Here is a 9,683-nt window from a genome sequence, read left to right as displayed (position 1 = left end):
ACGGGTGTGCATCCAATAACAAGTTCGGAGTATTTGTCAGAGGAGTAGCCCACCACTGTCAATTTCGGCGCAGAAATGACATTGATTCTTGTTGGACCTTCTTGATCAACTACAAGTAATCTCTCAAGTGCAGGTGTGTCCTCAATGACCGTACCATGGTACACATCTTGTGATGTCTTCCTGTCACACCAGCAACACACATAAATACTCTGGAGAGTCATGGAGGTGATGTGGAAGCCACTCAACCCATTGATCGCCTGAAGATGAAGGTACTCGAGTGCAGTACAGCCACGAAGCAGGCGCTCCATGTCACCATTTGGGAGACACACGGCGACGAGCTCGAGGTGCTTCAGTCTTGGTAGAATAAGAGCGGGCACGTCATTAAGGGGGGGTGGCAATTCCTGAACTTGGCGACGCGCAGCGTGGGCGCGAGGCGGAGCGCGGACGTTAGCAGCGAGCGCATATGCCCATCATCCAAAGTGAGCTCCTTGAGCTGATCAGGGCAGGGGATCAGAACCAATCGTCAAGCTTGGCTCGGTCCTTGCCGTTGGCACGGAACTTTCCCATTCTAAGGCCTCTGGCTGGGCCAGGGTGATTGCCAAGGATCATTAACGCATCTGTCGGCGTCCTGGGAACGGGGGTGCCCAGACATGCCTGCCTGCGGCCCACAGTGTGGCTCCGCCAATGGCCCGGTACGGCCCAGCTTTGGCAGCAACTACTCAAGACCCTCGCGAGGTGCCAAGCCTCGTGAGGCAGACGACACCAAGACCTTCCTGGGGGCGGCCTCGCTAGGCTGGCTCCCGAGGAGCGGAGATATCTATGCGGGGGGCACCTCGCGAGGTTCACATGATGTGAGCCGTGACGACCAAGGCCAGGCGGGTGCCAGCGAGGAGTCCCGAGGCATCAGGCAAAGGTTTCCATATCGGTGCAACAAGACCAAGACCAGCAGGACGGCAGGACGGAGGACACCGCAGAGCCCACAGCAGCATCACCACCAGAGTCTTTGGCTGGCAAAGACCACCTTTTGGTTGGATAGCTTGTACTAATTGTCCCCCTTCAAAATTGGCCGTTGTGGGATCCCTTCCCGCCTAACATTTGGGAAGAGGACCAGGGCCTCTATAAATAGGACCTAGCCACCACCATAGTAGAGGACGGATCATTCAGACCACCCTCACACTCACCAGCTCATCAAGCTCAAGAACACCTCTCCTCCGGAGGCTGTTCCCTCCACTGTACTTGTCGGCGTTCTGGGAACGGGGGTCCCCAGACTTGCCTGCCTGCGGCGCACGGCATGGCTAAGCCAGCAGGCCGTATGGCCCATCTTCATCAACAAGGCATCCAAGACCCACGCGAGGGGCCAAGCTTCGTGAGGGAGACAACGCAAGACCTCCTCAGGAGTGGCCTAGTCAGGCAGGCTCACGAGGAGCGGAGATATCAAGGCGGGGCAAACCTCACGAGGCTCTCGTGACATGAGCCATGACGATCGGCGCCAGGAGGGTGCCAGGCGGGCGCCAGCACGCGCAGTGTCCTTGTTTCCTCTTTGGTGCTAAGGAAGCATGCGCAGGCGAGGAGTACCGAGGCATCAGGCAAAGGCTGCCATATTGGTGCAACGAGCCAAGGCCAGAAGGACGGCAAGACGAAGGTCATCGTGGAGCCCAAGACGGCGTCACCACCAGAGCCTTTTGCAGGCGAAGACCACTTTTCAGGATAGCTTGTACTAGTTGTCCCCCTTCAAATTTGCCCGCCATTGTTGGCTCCCTTCCCGCTCAATATTTGGGGAGAGGACCAGGGCCTATATAAGTAGAGCTAGCCACCATAGTAGGGGCATCGAGCAGTTCACCTGGCTCTCACCCGCTAAGTCACCAAGCACAAGGACACCTCAACCTCAGGAGGCTGTTCTTTCCCTTGTACTGTTCTTCATCCGCCCAAGAGGCAGTCCACCACCACCACACTGAAGTAGGGTATTACACCACAACGGTGGCCTGAACCAGTATAAATCTCATGTCTCTCTGTGTTGCGAGTGCATCGAGTTCGTCCGCGAGATCTTAGCAAGCTAGGGCGTAGATCGGTAGGAGGGAAAGGCTTCGCGCGCACCCTAGTGTTCGAACCTTAAGGGTTTGCCAGAACCCCACATCCGACATTTGGCGCGCCACATAGGGGTGCACTGGAGCTTCTTCCTCGACAATCGACTCGCCAACGCTCCACGGTCAAGATGTCCAGCGACCCAAGAGCTGACTCCGGCAGCTGGGCGGCCTGGCTGGCCCGGGCGACAACGCCTGCTCATGAAGACCTCGACCCCGCGCCCCAAGCGGCGCAGGCATCATCCAACGCTGCGGGGCACGGGCGGCGCGGCCAGGCGTCGTCCTCCCTCACTCCACGATAGGTACGAGCCGCTACAAAGGCAGCAAGCCACGCCGCGGCAACGGTGCCGCACTCGCGGCGAGAGCAGGCAAACATGCGGGCAGCACTCACCGTGGTAAGGGAGCTGCTGCGGTGCCGGCTGATGGAGAGCGTCCGGGATGCGCTGCTGGAACGCGTTGCTGAGCTGCTGGACGCGGCGGCCTCGGGAGCGCCGCCGTTCTGCTATCGACTCCCTTCTCAGGCCGTTACGGGGTCTCTTGGCGGGCCTCGCCGCAACCACGCCCCATCGGGTACGCATGGGGGCTTCGTCAACACCAGCGCGGCCGGCGGCGCCGGGGGCTCCGCCGCCCCCATACCACCCGCGACAAGCACGGGCACAAGCGTCGCCCCCCATGGCCCTGGCGAGATGCCACGCTACTATCCTCAGGACGCCACGCTGGGCCGGGCAACATGGAGTGTGGGGCACTACGGCGAGGTGTTCGAGGTAACAGCCCCGGAAGCCTATGTGCCCCGCATGACCGACTGGGAGTACACACCGGAGGACGACCCCAGCTCGTTCGTTGGAGACGATTGGGAAGAAGGGGCGCTAGGAGTCGAAGCCTTCCAGGAGCCGTCGGGGAACCGCCATGATCGCGTGTGCAACGACCACTACAGGGTACCCCTAATCCCTCAGGAGAAAGCTTAAGCTAACCATGAGTCGCAGGAGGAACAGATCACCACAACGGCTGGCGGCCCCAGCTTGGCGGCATCCCTGCCAGCGGGGGGATCACGTTGGGGCTGCAGGAGAGGGGTCAGGAGCTAGGCCCCTCCCCACGGCATGCGAAGCCAGGGGACACCCGGAGGTAGGCCCTCTGCTGGGGAGGCTTCGACGACCCATCCCCCGGCAGAGGACCTGTGGTCGCCGAGGGCACCGCTGGCGTCCTCTTTCCCCCCTTTGTGTCGTCCAGGTCGCCGGTCGACTCAAAGGTGGTCGAGGGTGGCGCAAGGCGGGGCCCTCGTTTGGCGATATGAAGCAAGGCCGGTACCTGTGAAGAAGGCCCAGTGCCTATGAAGCTCGCCGCCCGTGACACTCTCACGTAATAATGAGTTGGGGCTGTACACGCCCCGGAATCTCAGGGATGCCAGCCTCAGGCCCTGGGGCTCCTTCCCACGCCTAGTGGTAGCACTTAGCTCCGCGCTGGTGAGAAGACTTGAAGACCAGAAGACTAGACTAGGTGCCGGACGCGGCAATTTGCTTTGGATCTCTCTTTCTGTAGCTTTGCTTTCTGGATCTGGATTTAAGTTGAAGCCAAGTTTTTGTCGATGTGCGCGGGGGGTGCCTCTTTTCGTTCAAACAGTTTCTTGCTTTCTGGATTTCGTTCAGTCTGGGTCTCATGCCCGTCGCCTTCCCCTCATGAGCCCCTCGTGAGCGGGACTGCGCGAAGCACACGCGCGCCGACCGCGCGCTAATGCTGCAACTGGCGCTCGCCTCTTGTGGGGCCCCTTCTGACAGGTCGACAAGCTCCGTAGGATTCTCGGAAACTCGTAGCCTCGTGACCCAGCTCGAGGCTGGTGCTGACTAAGGTAAACCACGACAAGGAACTCGCCCCCGGACTCATGAGTCCACGAGGGCACAGATTCAATACCGCATAAGAAAGTGAAGGCCGCAACCTGCTTACATGAGGGGCTCCCCCTCTTAAAATGCTCTTACAAGTTTTCCAAGGGCCACACCCGAGTTTTTGCCTACAGGGTAAAACGACAGGGGGGCATGGGATCAACCAGATATGTCACTCACTACATCGCCCTCAGACGCGTCACTTGCGTCGTCATCGTCTTCTTCGGCACCATCACCGCCTTCGGCGACGCCTCCGTCGCCATCATCAACCACGTCGCCTTCATCTGCGGCGACCACCCCCACGTTGTCATCAGTGGCAAAGGCTCTGACCAGCGCATCCACGTTGTCCTCCACCAACCGCGCCAGTTCGCCCCAGACGGCCTGCGGTACATGGGCAATGGCGGCGTCGAAGTCGAAGTCGGGGAAAGTGTTCCTGAGGTGGCTGAAGACGCGGGAGAACGCGCGCCCGAGCAGGTCCCGACTTCTCTCCTCCACGAGCTGGCGAGCCCTGTCGGACCGAGCTTCCAGGCGCGTCACCACGTTGGAGAAGAAGGTCAAGTGGTTGGCATAGTCATTCGAGTGGGGGGCAGGAGCATTCTCGTCACATATGTAGCCCAGGGCGGTGTTGGCCCTGTTCCAGAGATCTTGAAGCATAGGAGCATGCTCGCGCTCCAGCGTCTGACGTTGGAGCACTTCCTCCTTGTTTTGCCGTGCGACGGCCTCGGCGTCATCAACCCGCTTCCGGAGGGAAAGTAGCTCGGTGCGGGTGGAGGCCAAGTTCGCCTGCGCCGTGACCAGGGCGGCAGCCATGGCCTCCGCACGCCTCTCAGCCTCGTCCAACCTGGGCCTGAGGGCAGCAGCCCTGCCCGCACCCTCCGTACCTGCAAGCTTCAGCTTCAAGTCATACCTTCCCTCCAGTTCTGCGCGAACCTCGGCCACCTGGCGGTCCACCTCCTCTTGGACCCTGGCCTCACGAACCCCGACGGCATCTTCTGCTTGGGTGACATGGCGCTCCCTCATCTCCAATTGTTCAAGCTCGACGCTGCGCTCCACGGCCTCCAGCGCCAACGCCTCCGCGCGCTTCTGGACCTCTTCCTCCTTGACAAGCGTCCCCCTCAGCGACGCAAGGGTGGCTCTGCGCGCCTCCACCTGCTGCTCTAGGGACGCGCTCCAGGCATGGAGCTCCCACGCGCGCTTCTCCGCGGCCTCGCGACGGCGGTCGGCCTCATGAGCCTCCTCCAAGGCTCGGGAGCAAGCCTCGCGGGAAACCTTAAGAGACGCCTCGGCCTTCGCATTGTCAAGATCACGCTTGTAGCGGCCAAGGTTGATAGCCACCCTCAGCTTGCGCCGCTCCTCTGCCAATCGGAGACCCTCAGCCTCAAGGCGTCGACACCCGCGAGCTCTTCACCAAGTCGGCATTGCGCCCATTGCCTCCTGGAAGAGCTTATGATGAACTACACTCCGGCCACGCTCGAGCTCGAACGCTCGGTTCACCTTGTCCTCCGCCTCGGGGGCTGCGGGCGGGGCGCCAAGCGGCGCACCATCTCTTGGCAGGGGGCTGGGGGCTAGCGCTGCACCTGACGTCAACCAGTCCTCGCGAGGAGCACGAGCCAATCGGGGCTCGCTGCCTGAAGAGGAACCGAAGGCCGGAGCCAACCGGCTACTGTCCCTGACCAAAGGAGGGATCTTGGGCACGCCCGCCAAGCTCCACACCAAACCGTGGGGGAGGGGCAATAAAGCCGCAGGCTCAGCGCGCCCCGAAGGCAGAAACGCTCCCTCAAATGACCCTGCTCCAGGAGCGGCAGGCAGACCAGGAACGCTTGAGGACGATGGGGGAGTCGAGGAAGGGGGAGGCTGCACCTCAGGAGACGTAACAGCTTCAACGGGAGGAGCCCTGAAGGATCGACGTCTGGATAAGAAGACCGCACGCAAGAAGCCACGACAATAAGATACTTATGCGTCAATGGCGATGTACTTCCGTCGCTTCAACGGCCCGAAGTTATTGCTGCCGCTAGGGGATCCTTTCCTCTTGCGGAGCTCCTCGAAGTCCGCGCAGAGACGACCGAAGCGCTGGACGTGACGGCTGGCACGCAGCGGGGCCGAAGAAGAGCTGGGGAGGACAGCTTCAGGGGTGCCCGGTTGCGGCAAACAGCCGGGCGCCATCTCACCAGAACCTCCCGAGGCTCCTGGAGCCTTGGCCTCTGGAGCCGCATGCCGCGCCTCCTCTGTGACCGACGCCTCAGGAGAGGGTTCACAAGCCCTCGAGGACGACGCCCCAGGATCACCACTCAGCATATGCTCCACAGCGCTCGAGCCACCGGCCCCCGTCGGAGCTCGCCCTCCTGCACCTTCACCTGGGGCGAGCTCGGCACCGGCAGCGAGGAAGGGAATCGCGTCGACGGGGTTCTCACGGGACCCCACCAGGCCGAGTGGGCGCAGCCCCACTCATCGAAGAGAGGCATGCTCTCTACAAATTCATTCTTGTTCTTGCAGCGGTACAGCAGGCAATTCTTCCCAGGCAGTTCGGCCGGCAAAGGGACGCCCGTCAGGACCTTGAGCACTGTTTGCCGCGTCCCAAGAGGGAGCCCAGTCTCCTGAAACCTCATATGGTCCTGACTCTTGAGCAAGGTCCACATCGGGCGGGAGTGGCGCTGAAGCGGAGCAACCCAGCGTTTGACAAATTCCTTCACCACCATAGGCGCGGTCACACCTCGCTCCTTCAGCTTCCCCAACCTAAACCAGACGAGAGTGAGTCGGGGGCTCGTGAGCTTCTGATGGCCCCAGCCGGAGTTTGAACAGCAGGTCCCGCCGGAGCTTGGAGCAGGGGGTTGAGCACACCGGCGTCAACAAACACCCTCCGTGTACGGAACTCGCTCGTGGATGAAGGAAGTTCGAAGTCAATCCCCGTGCCCGCAGTCGCGGCCACGGCCTGGAAGCTCGCGCACCCCGAGCTTTGCTGAGGGTCGATCAGATGCAATGAGAAGAAATGGCGGAAGAGGGCCACAGAAGGAGCGACGCCCACCATGGCTTCGCACATGAAGGCGAAGACGGCGAGAAGAGTCACTGATTGAGGGTCAAGGTGCAACATGTGGATCTGATAGTGCTCCAGCACCGCGTTGAAGAAGGCGGAGAAGGGAGGAATCAGGCCAGCCCAGAGGGCATCTATGAAGATTGGGATCTCAGTGGCCGCCCGCACCAGGCGAGTGCGAGACGCAGACCAAGCCACCGTCTCTCCGCACTCGTTGAAGCTGGAAGCGAGCATCGGACGCACCGTGTCCATGGCCTCGTCGTTGAGCACTCGGGATCGACCTAGCGCCGGCTCGACGGCCGAAGGAGCGCTTAGAGACAAGGGCTTATTTCCCTTATCTGCTAGTTTCGGCGGCATGGCAGCAAAGCGGGTGGAGGGCAGGTCAGATTGGAGAAGAGAAGCAAAGTTTCGAGGAAGCGGGGAGATTGGGGAAGCGAGGCGCAGACAACGGAGGTGAAACTGTGTAGGTTGCGGGGGCCGCATCGCTAGGTGGATTCAAAGGCTTTGTGGGGAAGCGGAGACGCCCACGTCCAATCAACCGCCACGCGGCAACCGAGGCCGCAGGCTTTTGGGGACCGCGGTGCTCCGTACTTGACCCTTAGCTTTGCCGCGAAGCCAAGCCCAAGCGCACCTTGGGCTCGGGGGCTACTGTCGGCGTTCTGGGAATGGGGGTCCCCAGACGTGCCTGCCTGCGGCCCACGGCGTGGCTAAGCTAGCAGGCCGTACGGCCCATCTTCATCAACAAGGCATCCAAGACCCTCGCGAGGGGCCAAGCCTCGCGAGGGAGACGACGCAAGACCTCCTCAGGAGTAGCCTAGTAAGGCAGGCTCACGAGGAGCGGAGATATCAAGGTGGGGCAAACCTCACGAGGCTCTCATGACGTGAGCCATGACGATCGGCGCCAGGCGGGCGCCAGTGCGCAGCGTCCTTGTTTCCTCTTTGGTGCTAAGGAAGAAGGCGCAGGCGAGGAGTACCGAGGCATCAGGCAAAGGTTGCCATATCGGTGCAATGAGACCTAGGCCAGAAGGACGGCAAGACGGAGGTCATCATGGAGCCCAAGACGGCGTCACCCCCAGAGCCTTTTGCACGCGAAGACCACTTTTGTCAGGATAGCTTGTACTAGCTATCTCCCTTCAAATTTGCCCGCCGTTGTTGGCTCCCTTCCCGCTCACTATTTGGGGAGAGGACCAGGGCCTATATAAGTAGATCTAGCCACCACAGTAGGGGCATCGAGTAGTTTACCCAGCTCTCACCTGCTAAGTCACCAAGCACAAGGACACCTCAACCTCAGGAGGCTGTTCTTTCCCTTGTACTGTTCTTCATCCGCCCAAGAGGCAATCCACCACCACCACAATGGAGTAGGGTATTACACCACAACGGTGGCCCGAACCAGTATAAATCTCATGTCTCTCTGTGTTGCGAGTGCGTCGAGTTCGTCCGCAAGATCTTAGCGAGCGAGGGCGTAGATCGGTAGGAGGGAAAGGCTTCGCGTGCACCCCAGTGTTTGAACCTTAAGGGTTTGCCGGAACCCCACATCCGACAGTAATAGTTCATCCTCAGCCCTCGAGGAAATCCACGACCACACTGGAGTAGGGTATTACACCACGCGGTGGCCGAAACCAGTATAAACCTTTGTGTCTCGTGTTCTTCGAGTTCATCGAGCTAGGCCGTAGAATCGTGGGTAGGCAGGCTGGGGAGAAAGAGCCCTTCATGCGCACCCCAGAGTTCGAACCTCTCAAGGGTTTGCGGAACCCCGAATCCGACATTTGCTGCGCCAGGTCGGGGTGCGTCGAAGTTCGCCTCATCGCCTGCTCTGTCTCTCCGTCCGGCTCCCATGGCAGGCGCCACTCCTCCTACTGGATCACGGGCACGCACGGAAGCGCCATGGGCCTCCGGGCCTTCACCCCCGCCTTGCAGCAAGTGCGGTACCACACAAGTTCAAGCCGGAGATGACGCCTCGCTATGACGGCGTGGCGGATCCAGCGGCCTTCCTGCTGGCGTACGAGGAGGCCATTCTAGAAGTCGGAGGCAATGACAAGGTCATGGCCAACTGGTTCCCCATGGCCCTCACCGGCGTGCCACACGCTTGGCTACTCAACCTGCGAGGATCTTCCGTGACCTCCTCGGAGGAGCTGCACGACCTTTTCATTACGCGCTTCGCAGCACCGGCACCCCTCGCCGTGGCGGCCCTCCTTGGTGGCTCGCAGGCACCGCCCTCGGACTGCCACGTCAAGCAGTTCTTCCGCCAAATGGGCGTCGGCTCTGTGCAGCAGGGGGCACTCCAGGACGAGCGACGCACAAGGCCGACCTCACGTTCGACTCAGGGGACCACCCAGTGACCACCGCTGGCTCAGGCGCACTCCCGATGCTCTACACGCCCACCATTTGCAACCTAGCAGTGACCAAGACCCTCATTGACGGTGGGGCCGGCCTCAACGTGCTCTCCGTGGAAGCTTTTGGCTTGCTTCACATAGCGTACGGCTGGCTCAGTACCGCCAAGCCCTTCTCCGAAGTTGGCAGCGGTTCTACCAGCCCTCTGGGCAGATCTGCCTCCCGGTCACCTTCGGTACCCGTGACAACTACCGCCCCAAGCTTATCGACTTCGACATCGCTCGCATCAGCCTCCCGTACAACGCCATCCTCGGGTATCCTGCCATGGCTCAGTTCATGGCAGCGACCCAACCGGGCTACAACCTCATG

The sequence above is a fragment of the Aegilops tauschii genome, chromosome 7 (assembly GCF_002575655.3).
Source record: "Aegilops tauschii subsp. strangulata cultivar AL8/78 chromosome 7, Aet v6.0, whole genome shotgun sequence".
Taxonomy (NCBI): Eukaryota; Viridiplantae; Streptophyta; class Magnoliopsida; order Poales; family Poaceae; genus Aegilops; species Aegilops tauschii.
Note: the sequence above shows the minus strand (reverse complement) of the source record.